This window comes from Myotis brandtii, unplaced genomic scaffold, assembly GCF_000412655.1.
Source record: "Myotis brandtii unplaced genomic scaffold, ASM41265v1 scaffold43, whole genome shotgun sequence".
NCBI lineage: Eukaryota > Metazoa > Chordata > Mammalia > Chiroptera > Vespertilionidae > Myotis > Myotis brandtii.
In genome coordinates this window covers 1,665,235-1,689,674 of record NW_005366455.1, presented here as the reverse complement: position 1 = coordinate 1,689,674, position 24,440 = coordinate 1,665,235, and the positions used below count along the sequence as shown (strand labels likewise).

Genomic DNA, 24,440 nt, shown 5'->3' with positions numbered 1-24,440 from the left:
TGAAATACCCCCCAATTTGCCTTCCTGTGAAGTCTTAGACGACTGAGTAGAACATTTTTTTTTCTCCTTTTTACCTGACCCAGTTGGTGATCAACTTATGCACTGAAGCTTGAGAACTTTCATCCATCCCACTTTCATCCTCTTGAGTCTCGCTGTTGATGATATGCATGGGAAATGTCTAATCTTTTAAAACACAAATCTTCACCATTGATCTGAATACCCTGCTGCCGTGAGTTCCCAGGTCAATTGTGTGTAGTGGGGAAAAAAGTACCTCCTTTTATCCATTTTAAACATGGCTCCTTTTCATCTCATCTTGTCCTCTTGTTCTTCCCCAAGTAAAACGATTTCCATTTTGTGTGGACCCAGACACAGAGAAGTGAGTTGAGGCAATAATCTCTCTTTGAGCTGGTCGCCCAGAAGGCCTCGGGCGCGCTGGGACACAGAGCAGTGGATTTCAGCTGGTGGCTTAAAGGTGATGGGGCCCACGATGCTAATTAGTCACAAGTTTAGTTCCAGGCTTGTAAAAAACGGTCTCTAAATTCTGCAAGAGGCAATGAGTTTCTTCTCGTGGTGCCGATAAATGGAGCGCAGATAGTGGGAGGAACACTGGCAAGTTCAAGGACAGTCTGGATTCAAGTCTCCTCTTGTGTGAGCCAGGTGTGTGCCCTTGGGCACAACTTCCTCTCAGGACTTCGTTTTCCTCAATTACAGAACGAGGAGATTCAAGCAGAGGGCCCTGTGGTACCCATTTGCCTTTGACATTTTATGACTTGTGTGTATTTGCCAGTTAATATGAAACATCTACTACATCAATTCATGGGAAGAAATCATTTGTACTGTAAAGAGCTCCCGTAGCTCTAAAGGGCGCCTGGAGAAAACACCCTCCCCCTTAGAAATATCCTCTAGTTTTTAGAAAACAAATATCTTTTTTCCAAAAACAGAACCCACATTAGCCTTTAGTTACCGAAAATACATTCCTGCTGTAACCGTTAAGTGACAGTTCTCGTAGCCTGAGTCCTTTTGGTTTGGGGGTGCATTCCTGAGGGTCCATTCGGTCTTGCTTCCTATCAGTTCTCAAAGCGGCCTTGCTGAACGCTGGTGCTGGGACAGTTTCATGCCAAGAGAGAATGAATGGGTGGGTGACAGCTTCTGCGGCAGGGCCACCTTGGGGAGGAAAAGAATGGCGTGCAGTGAGGAACGCAGCAGGGACTATTCAGGTGGATCTCCGTCGGAAATGCCTTCCCAACCCTTTGCTCTGTGCAGAAGGGAAAAGCAGCCACTGTTTGGGGCTAAGGGAAAGCATTCGGCCTCACTCAGCCTGCGCTCATTTCACTTTTCTAGTCTGCTAAATATTTCCCCAGCAGTTGTGATTCTTTTTTTAGATTTATCTTCATTGTTGAAAGTATTACAGATGTCCCCCCTCTGTTTTCCCCATTGACCCCCGCCCCCTACCACACCTCTACCCTTCAGGCCTTCACCACACTATTGTCTGTGTCCGTGGGCTATGCATATATGCATTAAGTTCTTTGGTTAATCTCTTCCCCGCCTACACACCCACCTTCCCTCTGAGATTCTTCAGTCTTAGAACTTGGTGGACTCAAACTAATTTCTTCAGCTCTGCATCCTGTTTTGCTGAATTTTCATTTTTCAATCCCAGGTGGGAGAAATGCCTCTAATGTCTGATTTTAAAATTCATCACAGAAGCACCACTGTTGAAAGGCTACCATGTATTGGGAGGATGGATTGCTTTTCACTGGTGGGTTGACAAATTCTATCCATAGCAACAAGTAGCATGACAAGGCCCTGTTCAACAGAACTTATTTGCAAGATTACAAAAACAAAAAACAAATAACCTTTAAGGTCCACATATTTCACGGAGGGTATACAATCTTAGACAAGCCTGGCTGGCGTGGCTCAGTGGTTGGGCATTGACCTATGAATCAGGAGGTCACGGTTCGATTCTGGTCAGGGCACATGCCCAGGTTGCCGGCTTGATCCCCAGTCGGGGGCATGCAGGAGGCAGCCGATCAATGATTCTCTCTCATCATTGATGTTTCTATCTCTCTCTCCCTCTCCCTTCCTCTCTGAAATCAATAAAAATATATTTTAAAAAATTAAAATAAAATCTTAGGCAAAATTTCAGACAAGTAGAACAACAGCAGTGAAATTAATAAAATAGTATATCTACTGCCCAGAAGAGCTTTTGAAAATATGTATTCTAAAGCAAACAACTCTCCCACCTTCCTTAATAATATATCTCATGTCATATATGATCACCCACATCTACTTCTTCCCTCTCTGAAATAATAAAAGCATAATATGCTAATTAGACCAGACGTCCTTCCAGACGTCCTTCCTTCCGGATAAAGCCACAGTGGGCGTGAGCCGTGGCCAAGGCCCTTGCATGAATTTTGTGCATCGGGCCTCTAGTCATAATATAAAAGAACATTCTGATGTCTTTGCTAAGACTTTCAAGGAAGCCTTGAAAACATCACAGCAACATTTGTAACAAATAATGTGCTCAGCTGTACCACTCATAGTTTCTTCTATTATTAACATTTCACATTGGTGTGGTACATTTGTTGTAATGGATGAACTGAAATAAATATGTTATAATGAACAAAAGTCCATAGTTTACATCAGGATTCACTCTTGGTATTGTACAGTTCTATAGGTTTTGACAAATTGTGTCATGTATCCGCTGTTACCATGTCATACAGAATAGCTTCGCTGCTCTAAAAATCTCCTGTGCTTCACTTAATCATCCTACCCCATCATCCCCAACCCCTGGCAATCGCTGATCTTTTTATTCCAAAACTGTGCCTTTTCCAGAATGCTATAAAGTTGGAATCATATAACTATGTGGCCTTTCAGATTGGCTTCTTTCACTTAGCAATATGCAATTAAGGTTCCTTCATGTCTTTTTGTGGCTTGGTACTACATTTTTTTTCTTTCTTTTTAATATAATTTTTATACAATTTTAGGTTTATAGCAAAAATAGAAAGGACAGAGTTCCCTTATGCTCCCCATTTACACAGCTTTCCCTATTACCAACACCCACTCCAGAATGGCACACTTGTTACATCCTTGACGGCATATGATGTATGGCATCTTTTCATACACTATTTGCCTCCTGTATATCTTTATTGGTGAGGAGTCTGTTTAGATCTTTTGACCATTTTTTAATTGAGCGGTTTGATTTTTTTATTGCTGAGTTATAAGAGTTCTTTGTATATTTGGACATGTCTTTTATCAAATATGTGTGTTACAAATATTTTCTCCAAGTCTTATTCTCTAACATTGTCTTTCACAGAGCAGACATTTTTATTTTATTTTCATGAAAAAACTTACCATTTTTTTTGTCCATGCATCATGCTTTTGGTGTTGTAGCTAAAAGGGTGTTTAAATATCTGGGAAGCAAGATTTTAAGAGATCATTGGACTCCAGAAGGAAGCTTGAAAATCCTAGGGAGATGTCATGAGTGGGACTTTTAGCATCTGAAGGTGGCTGCTGGCTCTGCATCAACCTAAACCATAAACACCAAATATCTGTAGACCTTCCCTGACTCTCCATCAGTGCACTTGGACTGACCATGTCATCGCTTCCATCTTCTCGCGTGGACTCCACCAGTTTGACCTTTGTGAGAAGGAAAGATTTAGATTTCGTTTTTGGATATATCATTGCTTCTTAATTCTTGATGATTTTCTAAGGCTAACAAAGTATTTAAGTCTTTCCAACAAAATTGTTCAGCCAATCCAGTCTTCCTAACACGGAAATAGAGATAAACAACTCTGGTTTATTTTTTAAAAATATTTAAAAAATGATGCTCAACCTCTGAGCCACACCGGTCGGGCTCTGATTTATTTCTTAAAGATGGTAAGTTATATATTGTTAAGAAAAGTTCTTTGCCCTACCAGTGGTTGGCAAACTGCGGCTCGCCAGCCACATGTGGCTCTTTGGCCCCTTGAGTGTGGCTCTTCCACAAAATACCACGTGCAGAAGCGCATGTACAGTGCGATTGAAACATCGTGGCCCATGCGCAGAAGTTGGTATTTTGTCAAAGAGCCACACTCAAGGGGCCAAAGAGCCGCATGTGGCTCACGAGCTGCAGTTTGCCGACCACTGTCCTAACCGGTTTGGCTCAGTGGATAGAGCGTCGGCCTGTGGACTAAAGGGTCCCAGGTTCGATTCCGGTCAAAGGCATGTACCTTGGTTGCGGGCACATCCCCAGTAGGGAGTGTGCAAGAGGCAACTGATCAATGTTTCTCTCTCATTGATGTTTCTAACTCTCTATCCCTCTCCCTTCCTTTCTGTTAAAAAAAAATCAATAAAAAATATTTAAAAAAAATTTCTTTGACTCTAACATAAGAAACTTCAAATTGGCAATGACATTTGTAAGAAAGAATTTTTAAAAAGCAAGTTACAACTGATGTGGACGTGTAGTGATCGCGATTTCCCAGGTACCCTTGTTTAACCATAGACCCCATTCTTTTATATCACGCAACTTTGGTGATTGTCACTTACAGCATTTACCTTCCTGACCTCATACTGCTGTGGCTGGCTTGTTTGTAACTATTTCACAGAATGTCTGACAGCCCATCTTGTACTAATGTTATTTTTCAATCTACCTCAAATGTGGGCTCCTTTGAGGCAGGAATCAATGCTTTTCACTACTCAGCCCAGAATTTTCCATGTAGCAAGCCTCAATAAGTGCTGTTGAGTTCATTTGTTAAATCTTTATCCAATAATACTTACAGAGTGCTCAAGAGAATTACATTTTTGAGGAGCCACACTTATGAAAAGAATATAGGGAAATGAAGGTTCAGGGAAACCATCCCAAATTCCCCAAATGCTGAAATATAAGATAAAGGAGGGGAAAAGAAAGAGCATGTTGGTGATGTTCAACTGTATGTAGGAATTATGTTGAGCAGGATTGTTCTTCATTTCCCCAAAGATTAAGGGAAGAAGGAAATGTAGGTAAAATAAAGATTCAGGAAGCATGGAAGGAAGAATCTTTGACTTTAGGAATCTTGGTGGTGGTAAGCAGAAGGCAGGGAAAAAAAGAAACTGGTTTTCTCTTAAAGGACACAAAGCTTTGTTAACTTAATTAAGTCCCAACAAAGGGAACACCCAAATGCTGAAGACTGGTCAGCCACATGGTAGCCAGGTTTCCATCCATGTGCCCTTGGGTGAAATTAATGTGCAATGAGCAAGTCCTTGATTGCAAGAGAAACTCAAATCAGTGCCTCTTCCTTCCTTATGGGTTCTATGCAAGACAGTGAGTGGTAGGAGCAATAGCCATGATTAATGTAAAAATACTGCCTAACCTCTCTTCTGGAAATCAGAGGCAAGGACAAAACACTCTTTTGAAGGGGTCTCTTGAAAATTTGCAACATTCTATATAATAAAAGGCTAATATGCAATAGACCGAACGGCGGAACAACCGAACAACTGGTCGTTATAACGTGTGCTGAAGACCAGGGTCATGTGCAGAACATGGTGGGTGTTGACCGCAGTGGGATGGTAGAGCAGGTGAGCGGGGGTGCCAGACCAAGCGGGGCACGGTTGCTGTCATTGGGATGAGCCTCTAATGGGTTACTGAAAATTCTTTGCTCCCATGTGCTGTGGTCCCGCCCAGTGCTCGCACCTGCTGCCGGTGCCCAGTGCTGGCCCTGATCACTCGGCACTGTCAGTGGGTGCGAGCAGTGACTGCCGGCCCCGATTGCCCCTCAGGGCTTCTCTACCTCCTGCTGTTCTTGAGGGGCGATTGGGGCAGCAGCTGCAGCTCACACCTGCTGCTGGTGCCGGCCCCAATCGCTCTGCGCCATCAGCGGGTGTGAGCGGGGCTGGTGCCATCAGGGTGTGGGAGTGGTGGTGGCGGGAGCAGGGCTGCCGGCAGACAGGGGACCGGAGGCCACAGAGAAAGGGGCTTGGGCAGGGGCATGGAGGATGGGCTGAGACCCGCCCCTGTGCCCACCGCAGCCTTGCGGCCTGCAGTTCCTTTCAAGGTGCACGAATTCATGCACTGGGCCCCTAGTCTTATAATCATAGCTCATGTATGGAGCCTTTGATATATGGGAAGGGATATAGGGGACCAAATGAGGTAAGGAGGAGCTAGTGTGAGCACCAGTTAGCAGTTGAGGATGTAGCAGTTCTGTGAGGTCACCTACATGGCTAGCCAAGTCTCTTAGCCAATGAGTGCGAGACCCAGGCACTGATCCCAGATTTCTATCCCGGTCCAGAGCTCTTGACCCCCACTATCTTGCCCAATGACCTTTGGATGTGAGACCTGCCTAAACAAGTCCTTGGTCAACCCCACTGGCTCCTGGTTTTCTACGATTGGCTTGAATGCCAGTTCCAAGGTCTGGGCCCACTGTGGCCAGAAGAACCTCTGCAGCTGCTCTCAACCTTGGCTGCACATTAAAACCACCTGGGAAATTTTTCAAAAATGTTGATGCCAGGGGTCCACCCCTAAAGATTTTGATTTAATTGATTTTCAGTGCAACGTCAGCATAGACATTTGTGTTTAACTTTTTATTGAAGTACATTATGCATGTAGAAACGTGCTCAGGCTGTCAGTATACATTGCAATGAATTTTTACAAACTGAAGGTACCTGTGTAACCACCACCCAGCTCAAGAATCAGAATGTCACAAGCACGCACCAGGCTCCCTTCTAGTCTCTCCTCCTCCCCGCCTCGCCCACTGTCCAACCACTATCCAAACTTCTAACAGCATAGATAGTTTGGGCCTAGAGGTTTTTTAAAAGAAGAATCTTCTAAAATGTATTTATATTGATTTCAGAGATGAAGGGAGAGGGAGAGAGAGATAGAAACATTAATGATGAGAGAGAATCATTGATTGGCTGCCTCCTACATGCCCCCCACCAGGGATCGAGCTCACAACCCAGGGCATGTGCACCGACTGGGAATTGAACTGTGACCTCCTGGTTCATAGGTTGATACTCAACCACTGAGCCACACCGGCTGGACTGGCCTAAGATTTTTAAAGCTCCCCAAATGATTCTAATGTGCAGCTACCACTGACTATTGTCTTACTGGTTGAAGGTAGGATGAACTAAATCAAATGCATAGATACAGGTAAACCAATATGAAAGCAAATAAGAACTCCAAGCTATACTTTCACATTAGCTAGCCAACAGGGATTTTTTTTTAAAGTGTTTTTTTTTTTAAACAATATCTTTTATTTATAAACAACTTTTCCCAGCACTCACCTCTTAGTGAAAGAAAACCTGCCACCTTCAGAATTGCCTAAATCACATTAGCAGATAATAATAAATCCATGTATGGAATGCTTTCTAAGTACCAAGTCCCTTCCTGAATGCTTTACTCGTTATCTTCTTCAATCCCCAGACACCCGATGATAACAGGCTCTCTTATTTCCCTACTTTACAGATGAGGAAACCTGGTCATAAACAGACAAGCAGCTTGCCCAAGGGCACACAGTTTGAGATCCTTCTTGCTGTACCGCCATTGTGCTTGGTATTTCAAAAATCTACGCCCGCCGACCTCTGCTACTAAATACCTGGACAAAGGTGAGTGCCACACTGATTCCCTTCACTCAGTGGAAGGAGCTGGGAAGGTATAGTTACCTGTGTGCGCTCGAGTGGGCCTTGATGACCAGGTAGCTTCACTTCCTTCTTTCATTCATAGCTAAGGAACCGAGCCAGGAAAGGAAGTTTTGGATGCCTTAACAAGCCGAAGGAAGGAAATTAAAGTCCAAGCCCCCGGGGAAGAAACGCTAGGGAAGGTCTTCACTTGACCTATGACCTCCAAGCCTCAGAGGCACCAGTTTGTGGCCTCTGTTAATACAACCTGTGGCCAGTGATGTTACTATTGACCTCCTGGTTCAAAATATATTTTATTGATTTTTACAGAGAGGAAGGGAGAGGGATAGAGAGTTAGAAACATCAATGAGAGAGAAACATTGACCAGCTGCCTCCTGCACACTCCCCACCGGGGATGTGCCTGCAACCAAGGTACATGCCCTTGACCAGAATCGAACCTGAGACCCTTGAGTCCACAGGCCGACGCTCTATCCGCTGAGCCAAACCGGTTAGGGCAATGTTACTATTTTTATTTAAGTTAACCTTCATAGCGTATTCACTTGTGAGTATTGTCGTTCGTGTAATTATAAAAGTCTCTTCAAGTGCAGTGAGCGTCTAATCTGAACCAGATCGAGCGCCGATGGTCACGGAGTTTTCTGGGTTGGAAACTGGGTCCTCTCCGGTTTCCTGAGTTTGCTCAGTTGTTTGGATTCTGTGTCATATGTGATCAGCCTCCTCGCATATTTATTCTGGCAGCGGAAGGGGTAGGGTGTGAGGAAATCTCTTGGAGAAGTTTTCATTGAAAACTCTAAGTCTTACTTCGTGAGCACTTTCAGAGAGCAAAACACAACTCAGAAAATGTCAGGCTTATTGCTTTTCCATTTTCCTCCCCTAAGAAAACAGAGTTTCTTGGGGTTGTTCATGTTCCCCCTGTTTTTAGGTCTCCCCCCCACCTCTCCTCTTCCAGGCCCCCACAGCCTTTTACTCACTACGTTCAGTTTCCCTGGTCCTTTGCTATGCAACTCCCCTTGAGCCAGAGTGTTGGGTCTGTTGCTCTCTAATTTTTTTTTTCAGAGCAATTTTCCCAATATAAATTACACCCTCCATTACTTTTCTCTCCCTAGAGCAGTGAATCACATGCTAAGAAGCCATTAGGGTGGGGGCAGCTGGATACAGAGCCCGGAGGTTTGAGCCAGTGCCGGCTTGTCACCCTCGTTCTCTGTTTACCCTGCTGCTGCGGCAGCCAAAGTGCAGCCTGGTGCTGAAGTCACCAGCCAGGGAGGGCCTCTCGTGCCCCGTCTCACTTCACCATGTGCTCTGGGTACCTCTGCTTTAGAGCCCTGGCCTGTGCTTGGAGGCAAGAAGAAAAATTAGCTTAACCTAAGATGGCTTGACACTTGAACACGGGGCAGATTGTGTAAGTGCCCCAGGTCTGCATTCCTGTCTGCGTCACTACCCTCTGCCACGGGACTTCCAAGTTCTAGGACCATATTAATTTTCTGACATACTCTCAAGAGATGATCCACTGATTCGACTGTACCCTGCTGCGGCGGCAGCCAAAGTGCAGCCTGGTGCTGAAGTCACCAGCCAGGGAGGGCCTCTCGTGCCCCGTCTCACTTCACCATGTGCTCTGGGTACCTCTGCTTTAGAGCCCTGGCCTGTGCTTGGAGGCAAGAAGAAAAATTAGCTTAACCTAAGATGGCTTGACACTTGAACACGGGGCAGATTGCGTAAGTGCCCCAGGTCTGCATTCCTGTCTGCATCACTACCCTCTGCCACGGGACTTCGAAGTTCTTTCTATCAAGAGATGATCCACTGATTCGACTTGGGCATCTGCTCTGGATGTTGGTAGATGGGATGCCAGCAGGGGCTTGGAAGCGTGCTTGCATCACTGGACTTCTTCTCTTGCCCCTTTACTGTTTCCATGAGAAGAGCACGCCTGGGCTGGCCCAGGGCCCTAGGATGGGAATAAGAGATACGTGAGGCAGAGCTGCCCCCAGGAAGCTGCCCAGCCCAGCTCAGCCCAGCTGACAACAGAACCATCCAGCTGACCCAGAGATGCATGAACAAACCCAGCCACGATCGATCGGCAGGTCTGCCTAGCCAACCTTCACCCGAACTGCCGGTGCAGGAGCTGGAGTAGGAAGTGATTACTGTGTTAAGCCTCTGAATTTTGAGGTGGTTTGCTCCCCAGCAATTGCGTTGAGGTCATGGCCTCTGAGACTAATATGATGACGATATGAGCAACGAGAAACAAAAGCACTTTGCAAATGTCAAATTGTGAGGAGAGGGAATAGACTGTTGAACACATTCTGGACCTGGAACCTGAAGACCTGAGTTCAAAGCCACTCATGCCCCCAATTACTCTACACACTTGGGCAGATAATTTAAAATTTCTGGGTCTTACCATAAACTTACAGAGCTGGCTTGCAAACTCAAAGCCATGAGAGCTTCGAGAGTATGTCAGAAAATTAATATGGTCCTAGAACTTCATTGGTAGAGAGTTAAGAAAAAGACAGGGAAGGTGGGAGAGAGGTCAGAGAATAATTTATTTTGGTATAAATGAAATGTGATACCCCAAAAAGGGACAGATGTATGGAGTGGGGAATTGGATGATTTTGAAGAATATGTTTGATCAAAGGCTGAGAGGTAGACTTGGAGGCCAGATATAAAGTCCCATTTCTTCAGAGACCTGGAAGTGTGGGATTCATGAATGAATAGGAAGGAGAAAACCTTGAAAATGGCTTACAGAAGACACCTTCCCGACATCTCTTCACTTGGAGTACAGCAAAGCTGGAGGCCATTATGAAGTCTTTGGTCAGGTGGAGAGATAATAGTCCAGACTGGCAGTTCCATACACCTGTCTGGCTCTCTCTGAGCTACCTTTGATTTTTCTTGATTGTGTATTACCTGGCCTTGGACAAGCCGCCTATCCTGTGGACAAGTGGATGAAACACGGTTCATCTATTCATTATGTATCGGTTACATGCCACATTCCAGGAACTATCTGGACCCTGGGGATGAAACTGTCTTCAGACCTGGTTCCCGAGTTGGCTACCAACTCAGGTAGATGGATTTTTCATACATTGTCATTCATGTCAAAGCATATACCACTAGATTCTTTTTCCGAGGGGACAATTATAGCTCAGGGAGGTGAAGTGGCTTGTCCAAAGTCACAGAGCTTATAAGAGAAAGATGAAAATTTATGCCTTTTGACCCTGAAATCTGTCTTGTTTCTACTGAACTATGCTGCATCTTTTTGTTGGCTGTTTGTTTTTATTTATAAAAATGTTACTTTCACACTTTTTTTGGTGCACATTCCTGTACATAAAGTAGTAGAGTTCGGTGCTTGAGTTTCTTTTGTTCCCCGGAGAAGCTGTGTGATTTACAGTCAAAGGATTAAGGTCTCAGTTTCCAGGGCTTTGGAAGCTGGTTTCTCTATTGAATAAGGACTGAGCTTAAATGTACAAAAATAAGGGAATGTTTTAATCAAGTATGGTTCCTCGGCTCAGTGGGATACTTTGAAAACATTAAATATAATGACTATCAAACTTTACAGGTGAGTGTAGATTGTTATAGCTCCTCAAGGATATATGGGAAGAGATATAGGGGACCCAATGCTATCCTGGTCTAGAGCTCTTGATCCCCCACTATCTTGCCAGGGTATCCCCCAAAATGTATACACACTTTAACAGCTGATTCTATTACATTTTGAAAATGAAATGTATTTTAATAAACACTGCCTTTATAATTATTCAAAGTGTGTATACATTTGGGGGGGGGGCACTCTGGATATTTCAGAACTACAAATGAACAGGTCCTTTGTTCTAACAATTTTAGCTTGAGGAACTTATTCTACAGAAATATTCACAGACGTACAAAATTATTCAGAGCAAAATTATTTTTTTTTCTGGCAGGATATTGGAAATAACCTAAATGACCATCACTAGGGAACAGTTAAATAAATTATGGTGCCTCCTTAGGATGAATTAGCATGCAACTATGAAGAAGAAAGGAAAGAAGGAAGAGAAGAAGAGGAAGAGGCTCCTTATGCATTCACATGGAGCGTTTCCAAGGTGTCCTGTTCAATGAAGATGGTAGGATAATGCCCAGGGGAGAAAGGGAGTCCCTGGGATTCCAGGAGGAGGTCACTATGACTTACTGGATCAGAGGCAGTAAGTTTCTGCTTACTCTGTGCCAACACTTATTGACTACGTATTATATGGAAGGTGCTCGGGTATGTTTTATAGAATGTCTAAAATGATATGAGAGAAGTCCCTCTACCTACTACAGTCTAGTTGGGGTTGTACATACTCTTTATATATAAAGATTAAAACCATCACATGATCAGTGAATGAATGTGGAATCAGCTTGAGGTTGGGATGAGGACAAAGTTTGAGCTTCAGGGAATCGGGAACCTTCAGAAGATTTTCACTTGAGTTAGAGAAGGGTTTAAACAGAAGGATTGTGGGAGCCAGGCAGGGCCTGCCAGGCGGGCCTCTCTTCGCAGAAACTGAATTTAGAACAAGCAAGGTGAAGTTTGGGGAAAATAGGACCACTTTGGCTGGAGACGGGGAGACGAGCTTAGAGAGCAACTCAGCGATAAGAGCAGAATGGTAGGTTGGAGCAATACTGAGGAGGACCTGGGACGCCAAGATAAAGATCTGGAATTTTGTGCAGGCATGTGAACCAGGAGCAACATGCACAAAACAATGATTTGGAAGTGTAATCTGGCCACCCTGTGCCAAGTGGTTAGCAGCGGAGGAGGTCTGAGGTTAGGAGACGCCTGAACACCTCACCAGCAGTCCAGGGACGAGGTGCAGAGGCCTAAACTAGGTCGGTGGCTGGGAAAGTGGAAAAAGAGAGAGAGACGCTAAGGCTTTATTTCTCAGCCGACCCTGCCTGGACATGACTGTGCATTCTCCGGACAAGTCATAATTATCTTGGGTTTTATTATCTTGGGTTTTACAGGTGTATGACATTGCTGTTGTGCAAGTACATGGGGGCCGAAGAGCCTCGTCCAGTTGTGTCTCTGGCTGTTTGTCTGCAGACGGTTCCAGACTGAAAACTGGTGTGAAATATGCTTCCCACACATTCAGAGCTGCACCCAGCCTGCCTCTGTGCCCACGGAGAAATCACAAATGGAAGTCCTCTTTCTGAAAGCAAATGCTAAAGGGTACAAGTGGTTCTTAAAAGTAATTTTTCTAGTATCGATCAGAACTTCAGTTGATGTTTTCATTTTAAAAAGGGGGTTACTAAAATAATAACAGGGTGGCTATTTTCAGGTCTTTAAAAGTATTAAATAGATTGTGGGTGCTATCATGTGAAGAGGTCTGTGCTCTATTGCTAATTGGTAAGAGCAAGTCTCCTGGCAGCAGCATTACTGCTTCGGCTGGAAGCATCACATATAGTTTAGGCATGGAGTCGGGGAGGCCACCCTCCAGCTGGGGTACAGGACACGTGGGAAGGAGGGTGCAGAATGGGAATGTCACTTTTTGCTTTTGAATTGTTGTGGTATTTGACGAGCAGGTTAATGCTTATAAAGAAGAAATTCTTAAGGCATTTAGTGTATTCCAGAAAAGAACAGCCCCACAGTGCCTTCCTCAGGCTCAAGCCCATGATAAGAAAATAAGACGAAAATGCTAGTTAGGGAAGCAGAGGCAGGGAGGCGATAGTAAAAGTCTTCCTTGATTCCACAAACTGCTTCTCCAGGCTAACTCTCCAGCAGAATCTAGTCTGGTTAAGAGCTTGGATTTGTCTCGTTGGGCAAGTTACTTATGTCTCTAGGCCTCAGTTTCCTCAGCTGTAACATGAGGCAGCTGTGGTAAAATGAACTAAGGTATAGAAAGCACCACTTTGCAGATGGTGGCCACCACCTCGGAGGCCTTCAGTAATTACTGGCTATTATTACCATTGTCTACCTGACATTTCCAAACACTTAGCATTGCCCTTGTACTTTTCCTTGACCTTTTAATTATTTATTGGCTTGACCCCCTACTAGAATGTGCAACCCTTAGAAGCAGGTTTGTAAGTTCTTTTAATTGTTTTTCTTCTTTGCTGACAAAAATAATACATTCTTTTTTAAATATATATATATATTTTATTGATTTTTTACAGAGAGGAAGGGAGAGGGATAGAGAGCTGGAAACATCGATCAGCTGCCTCCTGCACACCCCCTACTAGGGATGTGCCCACAACCAAGGTACATGCCTTTGACCGGAATCGAACCTGGGACCCTTCAGTCCGCAGGCCGACACTCTATCCACTAAGCCAAACCGGTTAGGGCAAAATAATACATTTTTATTCCCCCCAAAGGAAAGTAAAAAAATCTGCCTTCGTCTCAAGCCCTAAAGATAATCTTTTTTGGTTGTGGTTTCTACAGGGTAGGAATTGGGGCTACTCCATGGCCCCTTGTTGGTAAAGGGCAAGGTAGTAAATATTTTTGGCTTAGCAGCCACATGGTGTCTGCTGTAGCTACTGAACTTTGTCCTTATATCCGTACACAATACCTAAACAAATGGTGTGGCTGTGGTCCAATAACACTTTATTTCCAAAAGCAGGCTTTAGCCCATTTTGGCTGATTCCTGTTCCAGAATAGTACTTGCTGTTTAATAGGAATATAATGTGAACCACATATGTAACGTTATATTTTCTTGTAGCCATACTGAAAAAAAGTTTTTTTAAAAAGTGGAATTAGGTCTCTCTCTCTCTCTCTCTTTTTCCCTCTCTCTCTCTCTCTCAATTAAAAATAAAAATAAAAATAATAAAAATTGAAAAGTGGAATCAATTTCAATAACATGTTTTATTTAATCCGATGTATCCAAAATATTTCTTCAACGTGTAATCAAAAGAAATAATTATTGAAACATTTTACATTCTTGTTTTTGTATTAAGTGTTTGAAATTTGCTGTTACATCTCAAGTTGGACTAGCCCCATTTCAAGGGCCCAGTCGCCACCCGGGCTAGCAGCTTCCATCCTGGACAGCTTATCTGATAGCCTGATAGCCTTTGTATGCATATAATTGCACACATTCTTAAAAACAAAAGTAACATAATATGCATGCTTTTTTTCACTGCCTAATCTTTCTTGGAGATCTTTCCCTACCTTCCCATAAAGATCAACCGTTTTCTGGACAGTGATAGTATTCTACTGTTTAGATGTAGCATAATCTATTTGATCAGTTTCCTATTGGTGGGCATTTGTATTGTTTCTAATTTTGAATTGTTATTTAAAATAGTTCAGGGATTGTCCTTCTACGCAGAAGTCCTGGCACCTGTGGGAGTATATATTTAGAATAAATTCTTGGGAGTTGAATTGCTGAGTCAAAGGCTGCGTTGACATTGAACTTTGTAATGACTATGGCCAAGCTGGAGAGCTGGAATTCTATCTTGTTTTTCTCTGTATCTCCAGCATGTTTGCTCTCAGTGGATAATTGTTAAATGAGTGGATAGATAAAAATCTATCCATTGAGAGAGGGAGGGAGGGAGGGAGGGAGGGAGAACTAATATGGAATAAAGTGGGGACAGTTAACTGCATATTGAAGAGAGACAAACCGAAACACCCTGGGGTGGTAGAGGGAAAGCTGTTTAATATTCAGTTAAACTCCTGTGCGCTCAACCCAGTTCCAAGCCCTAACCCTCTCAGGAGGTCTCGGGCCTTGGGTCTCGGGCTGTGGCCTGTTGTGTTGCACTAGGAAATATTCTCTGCGTCTGAAGGCCCAGACTCCCCGGCGGCGTGCAGGACAGGGTTTCTAGTTAAGGGTGTGGGTAGGTGTTGGAGGTGGTGAAAGGATTGCCTCCCCCGGAGCCTGGGGAAAACCCTGTTCCTCGCTTGGGGATCAGACAGGCTCCGGGATTCCGGAGTCCCACCTGCCTCTGATGCGAAACCTGCCACCCTCTCGGGGAATGAGAGGACCCGTCCTCCCAGGCCCCGCGACCTGTCACCACCGTGGCAGAGAAGTTTCCACTCTCTAGTGGCCAAGCACACAGACAGGAAATCTGACTGTAAAAGCCTGAATGTACCTTGCGATCTTCCCTGTCCCCCTTCCTGCTGAGAGTTATCCCCTGGCCTGTCTCTCGAACCGGGAGCTCTGGCCACACTCACAGCCCTGCCTGCCCCTCCTGCCCACCGGCCTCCCTCACACACTGTTCTCCAGCGCATCCCGCCCTCCTGCCAACTCAACCCTGAGAGCCGGCTGTTCTGTAGCCTCTGGAAGGCAAGGCCTGGCTTCTTCATCCCCAGAAGCTGCCGTCGTTGGCACATAGTTGGCACTTAACAGATGTTAGCTGAGTAATGGGAGAAAATAATCACCAGACTTCAGCTTGCCCTCTAACTTCTATGTGAATAACTCACCGGACAAGCATTGACTGAGTGCCAGTTATATGCCAGGCACCGGGTCAGGTAAATGAGACAGACAGACAGGGTCCCTAAGGTCATGATCTCAGGTTCTTTTCTGACAATACCTAACACTTCACAGCTCCCCAAACACCCATGGATCATTCTGTACCTTTATTCACTCAAATATTTATGTGGGCACCTATTATCTGCTAGCATTAGCTAGACACATACTCTCTCCCCTCCCTACCCCCAATATATTTTTATTGATTCCAGAGAGGAAGGGGGAGGGGGGGAGAGAGAGAAACATCAATGATGAGAGAGAATCATTGATTGGCTGCCTCCTGCACACCCCCTACTGGGGATCAAGCCAGCAACCTGGGCATGTGCCCTTGGCTGGAATCGAACCCAGGACCCTTCAGAACGCGGGCCTATGCTCTAGCCACTGAGTTAGACCAACCAGGGCTAGACACATACTCTCTTAATCCTCACAGGAGTCCTCCAACGCAGATAATACCAGCCCCACTTTACACATGGGGCTGTGGGATTAAGTAACTCACCAAATCTACATATGCCAGGAGTGTGGGGCCAGGATGCCAGCTGAGGGTTCCTTGAATTGCTTTTCTCTATATCCCTACACCGCAGTCCTCAGTACCTCTCATTGTAACTTCTAAATATCTCTCTGCTTTACATGTTTCGGAATGGGAGCTCCCTGCGGTGCCAGAGTGGCTTGTCCAAGTTACTGTGGCTCGTGGTCGGCCAGGACTAGACTCTAAAGAGCACAGGCTTACTTGCCAGGTTACATGGCTCTTTATATCTTGAAATAAAATAAAAGTGGATGGTGTTACTGCTCCTTGGGTGCTGGGATCCGAGGGGCTTGTACAGCAGCGGCGACGGCGTCACTGTTCAGGCCTTTGCCTTAAATTCAGGTCCAGAGCCTCCACTTCCTCCTGCTCCCACGCTTCTCCCAGCTGCCAAACCGTCTCCCTCCCAAGGCCATGCTTTCGGGAGCAAGGAAAGAAAAACAAGAGTAAGTCGTTTTGATTAAATAAGAACTAATGGATCCAGGCAAAATGATTGTAATCAGACCCACAGACACTCTCCTGGCCAGGAGGGGGAGATTCTGTGAAATAATAATGCTCACATTCTCCTCTTTTTTTCCCTTCCCGCTCTGAGCGGTGGACTTTTCTGCCCTGACGCTGTTTAAAATCTTGCCAGAGGCAGGAACACACAGGGAAAATATCCTGCCTATAAACAAGGAAAAGCTTCATGGAAGGGACTTGGCGTTTGGAGACTTCTATTGGGATTGGCAGCAGGAAAATCTAACGCTCTGGAAATAATGACCCAGCATTAGGTCACTTGGGCAGCGCAGCCACCCTGCACAGACTGAAAACGGTTGCCTCAGCCTCTTTTCTCCCCAGCTCGCAGCCACAAGCAGGATGGTTCATGCATTTATTCAATATTCAATGATCTTTGCTATTTACAGGGAATTTGAAGAGATCCAAAGTGAAAACACAGGCTCTTCTAGATTACAGTGCGGCGGGAGTAACCCCCGCGCAGGAGAGCTGTGGGGCCACGTGGGTGGTGATCGGTGACTCCCAGGGATCCTCCCGCAGCCGCGGCCTGGCTGCTCTCTGCCCAGCGTCCAGGCTGAAGTCTCACGGCCAAGTTCCCCTCTACAAACTCTAAAAGGCCTCCTGTGCCTCCCACCATCTCTCACAGTGCTCGTTCCATTCCCACCAGCACCCTAGCTCACCCCACCAGAGAATTGTTTAATTTTTTTCTTTTTTAAATTATATATATATATAATTTTTTAAAAATTGATTTCAGAGAGGAAGGGAGAGGGAGAGAGAGCTAGAAACATCAATGATGAGAGAGAATCATTGATTGGCTGCCTCCTGCACGCCCCACACTGGGGATCAAGCCCGCAACCCAGGCATGTGCCCTGACTGGGAATCGAACCGTGACCTCCTGGTTCGTAGGTCGATGCTCAACCGCTGAGCCACACCAGTTGGGCTAAATTTTATTTTTCAATCACAGTTCACATTCAGTATTATTTTGTATTAGTCCTGGTGTACAGCACAGTGGTTAGACAATCATGTTCTTGACAGAGTGATATTTCAAGTCCCCGCCTGACCCCACGCACAGTTATTATGGTGTTATTGCCTGTAATCCCTGTGCTGTCCTCTACATCCCGGGGCCACTGGAGAACTTCGTATCATCACGTGACAGCTGGGCCTGGATCCTCTGCCCTGTCGGATTGTTGAGGAATGAAGAATAGGTGCAGAAGGTGGGAAATTGGCCCCAGGAAACTGTGAGCTGGAGACGACACTGGGGGAACTTTCTGGATCTAGACCAATCAGTCACTTACTCATTCTTCCCTAGCCACATCCAGAAAGTCACGGTGAGCATCGTCTTTTCCTTACTTATGCTCCAGGATGGGGATGCTGGCCAGGCTTTCCCACCTCAACTTCAGGGCAAGAGGTCTGACAATGAGCCATCCATGTTCTCGGCGTGTCTACCTGAAAGCATCCACCCCTACATCCTGTCTGTCATCACGGCATACCTCGGAGGTCGTGCGGGTTCGGTGTGGGGCCACCACAGGAAAGCCAATGACCACAATAGAGTGAGTCACACAAATTTTTTGGTTTCCTAGTGCATAAAAAAGTTATGTTTCTACTATACTGGTCTATTAAGTGTACAATAGCATCATGCCTAACAACAATGGACATACTTAATTGAAAAATACTTGATCTAGCTAAAACATGCCAACCATCAGCCGAGCCTGTTGGGAAAATGGCATCAATAGACTTGCTTGACGCAGGGTTGCCACAAACCTTCAACTTGTACAAAACACAGTATCTGTGAAACACAATAAAGCGAGGTGTGCCCGTATGGCTCCTCTTTCCCGGATGAGGAAGCTGGGGTCCTGAGGGGTTGATTTACCCAAAGACAAAGAGTGAGGACTGCTTCTTAAGGTCCAAACACCCCAAAGACACTCCTTATGACACTTGTAATATCTATGGGTGAGAAAATACATGGAAGGGAAAAGCTATTATTAATGAAATGTAATCTCTTTAGCTAGATTGGCATTCTTTGAACTATGATAGTATTTACAGCTTTAAAGTATTATGACAATATTAATGGCAACTACTATTATCATGTACTTATTATGTGCCAAGTATTTTGCTAAGTGCTCTACATGTATTGTCCATAATTCACCCACCACCCTACAGTGTGGATGGAGACCTTTATTATCCCCATTGTATAGATGAGGAAACCGAGGCTCAAAGAGATTAACTAACTTGCCCAAGCTCCCATTGGTGGGAAGTGGTGGCCTGAGAATTCAGTCTGACAGGCATGAAGGATTTAATGCCACTTGATCCCGCCTCTTTTATTTATTTATTTTGTGGACAATGTTTGTCATGCCTCCGAATTCTCCAGTCCCTGACTGAACCTCAGGGCCTCCTAGGAATTGGAGACCACCAGTAAGGAGTCACTGGTTATTTGGGTAATAATGTCAAGCATGTCAAACTCAAAGGCTAACACGGGCCAAACAAATGAGGCATGTGGGCCGCGAGTTTGACATGCTTGATGTAGGTGCTCAGCACTCAGCCTAGAGTTGAGCTTCAGCTTGCTCACTGGCACAGGACCCTCCTAAACCCACCTCATGCTTGTAGCATCTCTCAGACCCCCGAGCTCCCAATGCTTGTGTTTGCCTCTGTCTAGTCGGGCTTGCCCACGTGTCTCCAGAGACCAGAGGGATGAACAGTTGAGAACCTGTTTGCAGACCATTAGAAACAATAATCACCTTGCCCAGTAACCTGATCTACCTCAAACGAAGGGTCTTGATTTTAGCAAACAGTTGAAGTGGCCTCTGTGTAAAGTGGAGGGGCGGAGCAGGGCTGAGTCCGCTCGCTGAAATGGCCTTTCTTCTGGGAAGCTGGGGTCCATGTGGCAATCAAGCCAGGCCCACCTCCTGGGCTGAGGGGTGCTGAGCCCACACCCTTCGGGCTGTTTCTGCCCCTGGAATTCTGAAACCGGCTTCCTCTGTATGTGGATCTGACCCAGACTCCCTCATCGCTTTCCCTGCCCAGCCAGGGGAGCGAGTAACTCTCCATTTGCTGCCCACTGGACCGAGGGCAGCCACGGAATCTTTACACGCAGTCTTTCTCCATCCTCACCACGAAGTTACAGCTACTATACCTCCCATGTCACAGGTGAGGGAGGCGAGACTTAGACACGGCGGTGTTCAGCTTCTAGGAATGTGGCCACCTAGGGTCAAACACGACCATTCTTAGAAATTAAGTGGTATAAACTTATAACTAAATAAATTATATTAAAAACAGAAAATAAATACCCAAAATCCATCACTTCCTAATGACTTCGCTGCATGTCCCTGGCGTCTGCTTCCGTTGTCTGTCTGGTGGACGTGTGTTAGCCTGTGCCGCGTGCTTGTCTTCGTGGCCACCGCTCCCCTCTGGCAGTTCGCAGTCCGCCATGGTGGGAGTTTTTGCGCCACAGAAATCGACAAATGGACAAACCAGGGCTTGTTCCACCCCCTCCCTGCCCAGAACTGGTTGTTAAACATTCACCAGTCCCCCTGTGCTGAGAGAGGTTAACTCACTTAGCAAGGTCACAGGGCGGGTGGAGGAGCTGAGCCGGCGGCCGGACTCTGAGAGCTTGCCACAGGCTAGGCTGCCTCTGAAAAATAGTAAAGGCTCTTCAGCGAGTTCATGGCAAGGAAACAAAAGTGTTGGAGGAGGTTCAGGATGAAAAGAGACAAAGATATTATGTGATCACAATACGTACACCTTATTTGGATTCTGATGAAAATAAACTGTAAAAAAGGATGACTCTTATGAGGCACGTGGAAATGTGAGACTTACTCGATAATTTGATGATATTACTGAATTGTTAGTTTTTAGGTGTAATAATGGTATTTTATTTCAGATGATATGATGGCCGAGATCAGATCTGATGATACCACCCGAAGGCACACCCGTGGGTGTGAAGACCACTGGTTCTCACAGTGGGGGTGCCGGCCCAGCAGCATCCACAGCCCCTGGGAACTCGGAAAAGCAAAGCTCAGGTCCTCTCAGACCTGCTGGGTCAGAAACGCTGAGGAGAGGCCGCTCACCTGTGTGTGCCCCTCCCCCTCCCTCACAGGTGATTCGATGCACGCTCGAGTTTGAGAACCACGAGGCTTAGATGAAGCAAGATGCACCAGGAGTGGATTGTTGAGGCTGAGTAATAAGTACTTGGGGTGAAGGGGTTCGTAAGTATGTTTGAAATTTCCTGTAACAGTTAAAAGAATAGCCCTAACCAGTTTGGCTCAGTGGCTAGAGTGTCGGCCTGCGGATTGAAAGGTCCCGGGTTCGATTCCGGTCAAGGGCATGTACCTTGGTTGCGGGCACACCCCCAGTAGGGGGTGTGCAGGAGGCAGCTGATCGATGTTTCTCTCTCATGGATGTTTCTAACTCTCTGTCCCTCTCCCTTCCTCTCTGTAAAAAATCAATAAAATGTATTTTTAAAAAAAGAATAATTAAGCCCATTGGCAAGGGGGCGTGGAGGAGGGGTCACAGCTGGATGGCCCCTGGATCTAGGGGTGGACAAATGGATTCTCTTGAATGTCCTTCACAAGCATTGTATTGGTGCCAGTGTCTTTTTAAAATATATATATATTTTTTGGTAGCATTCACCCCTCTTTACCCTCCTCCTCCCAGAACCTACCCAACCCCCAGGTCTTCACTACCCTATTGCCCGTGTCCGTGGGCTATGCATATAGGTATGTAAGTTCTAGGTGCTCATGTCTTTTGAATTAAAAGTCCACGCTAATGGTTGCATTAGCAGCAGACTCCAACAGGCAGCTCGAACCCCTCCAGGCCAACTCCAACTCGAGTTTCTCTGATCAACTTCGCCGCTTCCTTTGAGGCCCTCGTTTTAATAAAGTTCAATCCTGGAACCTCAGATCTCTTGGAGAAGCAACTGTTTTAATTTTCAACTCCCAACTAAAGCTGTGAGACTTGAAAACAGCCACCCACGAGACCTGCTTTATCAGCTACAGACGTGACGCAATTAATTAACCGCGCACAGCCTCTCACCACACAAGCCGCTTAGCTTCTAGCGCATGGTGGTTCTGGTTTACTGAGCAGATACGGCCCCAGAGCCCGTAGCTGTTTACCTCCCGCAGGAGGGGCTGTCCTGGGCGGCGGAGTCATTAGTTGGTGTTTGCAGAGAGGCAGGGATCCAAAGAAAGCATTAGGTAAGTTTGTATTTTTATTTATTTATTTATTTTGTGTCAAAGGTACTGAAAAAGGGACCCTTTGTCTGGGCCTGGACTCACATCCAAGTTATGTCGTTAGGTCCGTGGTTGTCCGTTTGCCTCCCTCTACGTTCCCCACCCTCCTTTTCTCCAGCCCATTTTTTTTCCCTCTCTCATTTCCGCTATTTCTCCCAACTGGAAAACTCTTTGGATTTCGTCCTAGAGGATGGGAAAGGTCTGTTTGCCCATCACGTGGGACTCTTCAGGGATTTCAGTCTTTTTGGTGTAAATGCCAAACGCTTCGAAGTCCTCTGTCTCCCTAGTACCCTTCCACCCTCTCCAAGCAGCCGTCTTTCCTTTTTTCCTTCTCTCCCCTCCCCCGCCCCTTCTCTCTTCAAAACTGTCCTATTGAGACTTTGTCCAGAAGTAGCAAGGGCATCCTTTCTAGAAACTTACTTCCCAAGACTCTGGAGGAAGGAGAAGGAAAGGACTGGTTGGTCATTTTCTTGTAGAGAAGGAAGCGAAAGCAGAGCAGGAGAAGGGACATTTTTTTGGAGGAGGGAGGACATTTGAACTCGGCCTACTCCTAGAAGAGCGTTTCTTACCAGCACTCTGTACGGAGCGGGAGGCAACATGCAGATTTGGGGCCACATTCCAACCCAACGGAATCACAGTTTCCAGGGACGGACTCTGGGAATCTGTATTTGTAATAAGCTCCTCAGATGGTTTGGATGCCCATGGATTCAGTGGGTGAGGCCCAGGGTCAATGTGTGCCTCCTAAATGCCAGGTACTGTGCGAGGGCGGGAAGAGCTTTGGCTTTGGTTTAACCTCCAGGCACCCTTGTAAGGAAATGAGACTTTATTTTATATTAGTGGTATTTGTTGTGCGTCCTCACACCTCCCCACAACCACCCAAAGTTGTAGTCTTGTTATACCCATTTTACAGATGAAGGAAACCGAGGCTTGGAGAGGCTAGACAGTTTGTCTACATCGTACCAATAAAATGTGGTGTCATGGTATTTATACTTGTATATTCTGGCTCAAGTCTTTCAGAGGAGGACTGTACTGGCCAAAAACTGAAACTCGTGACCTCACAATATGGTTTTATTTTGACAGACAATGGTTTATAATATTTGCACTCTGAATGGTCCCCTTATACCCTGGGCCTGTATTAGCTTGTTTTTCACTTTTAGGATGTTTTGAAACTCAGATATGGCAGTCTTAGGCCTCGTTTGCCAAACCCACTGGGCTGGAGGCCCCAGGCTTCCTCCCCTGGTATTGGGGATTTATGGATCTATTTTTAAATTATTCAACAATAATGATAAATCAGGCCCTGGCCAGTGTGGCTCAGTTGGTTGGAGCATTGTCCCATAAACCAAAGTGTTTTGGGTTCGATTCCCAGTCAGGGCACATACCTAAGTTTTGGGTTCAGTCCTTGGTTGGAGCATGTAAGAGAGGCAGCCAATCCATGTCTGTCTGTCTGTCTGTCTCTCTCTCTCTCCCTCCCTCCCTCCCTTTCCCTCTCCCTTCCTCTCGTTCTAAAAAACACAAACCGCAAGAAACTGCCTCCCTCCCCGCCCCCCCTGCATAAATCAGAAGTTCCCATTTACCCCTCATTCTTATTCTCAGAGGCAACTTTTGTGACCAGTCTATGCTTTTACATACACGATGTGTGTTTTTTTCTGAACATAAATGGGAAACTACTGTATGAATCAGCCTTTTCACATAATGATTTCTCTTAGACCTCTTTCTGTGTCTACCTTGTTCTCCCCGCAACCCTTGCATTTTTTTTTTTTAACAATAAAGGCTCACTGAAAAACTTCAGTGATAAGAGGGGAAGGAAGAAAATTCCCTAAGCATAATTAAAAGTAAAAAAAAGAATGATAGTTTGATAGTTATTCCAAGTTTGGAAATAAATTATTTTATTGTGAAATATGCATACCATAAAATGGACCATTTTAAACCATTTTTAAGTATATAGTTCAATGACATTAGCTACATTAACATTGTTACAAACCATTCTCCCCAACTGAACTCTGCACCATTGAAACACCAACTCCCTATTCCTCCCTCCCCTAGCCTCTGGCAACCCAGTTCTACTTTCTGTCTCTGTGAATTTCATTACTCTAGCTACCGCACATACATGGAATGACACAGTATTTGTCCTCTTCTGTCTGGGTTATTGCACTTAGCATAATGTCTACAGGGTTCACCCATGTTGTAGCATGTGGTAGAATTTCTTTCCTTTTTAAGGTTGCATAATAGTTCATGGTG

General features: G+C 45.5%; 2 long non-coding RNA genes across 4 annotated transcripts in view; one reads left to right on the top strand and one right to left on the bottom strand.

The window, feature by feature from the left end:
- LOC102246250 overlaps nucleotides 1-18,515 on the top strand; it is a 33,557-nt gene extending 15,042 nt beyond the window's left edge. For both annotated transcript variants that reach the window (XR_001363663.1, XR_001363664.1), the window contains exons 3-4: nucleotides 7,415-7,554; nucleotides 18,339-18,515. This is a non-coding gene — a long non-coding RNA (uncharacterized LOC102246250). The remainder of the gene's footprint in view (nucleotides 1-7,414; nucleotides 7,555-18,338) is intronic.
- LOC102246039 lies at nucleotides 16,300-20,516 on the bottom strand. Of its 2 annotated transcripts, XR_001363662.1 has the most exons (3): nucleotides 20,262-20,516; nucleotides 19,713-20,176; nucleotides 16,300-16,902 (listed from the first exon to the last, which is right to left on the bottom strand). It is a non-coding gene; the product is annotated as an uncharacterized LOC102246039 (long non-coding RNA). The 2 variants fall into 2 exon arrangements; XR_314047.2 differs by lacking the exon at nucleotides 16,300-16,902 and having other exon boundaries at nucleotides 18,594-20,176; nucleotides 20,262-20,509.
- Nucleotides 20,517-24,440: the final 3,924 nt, after the last annotated feature.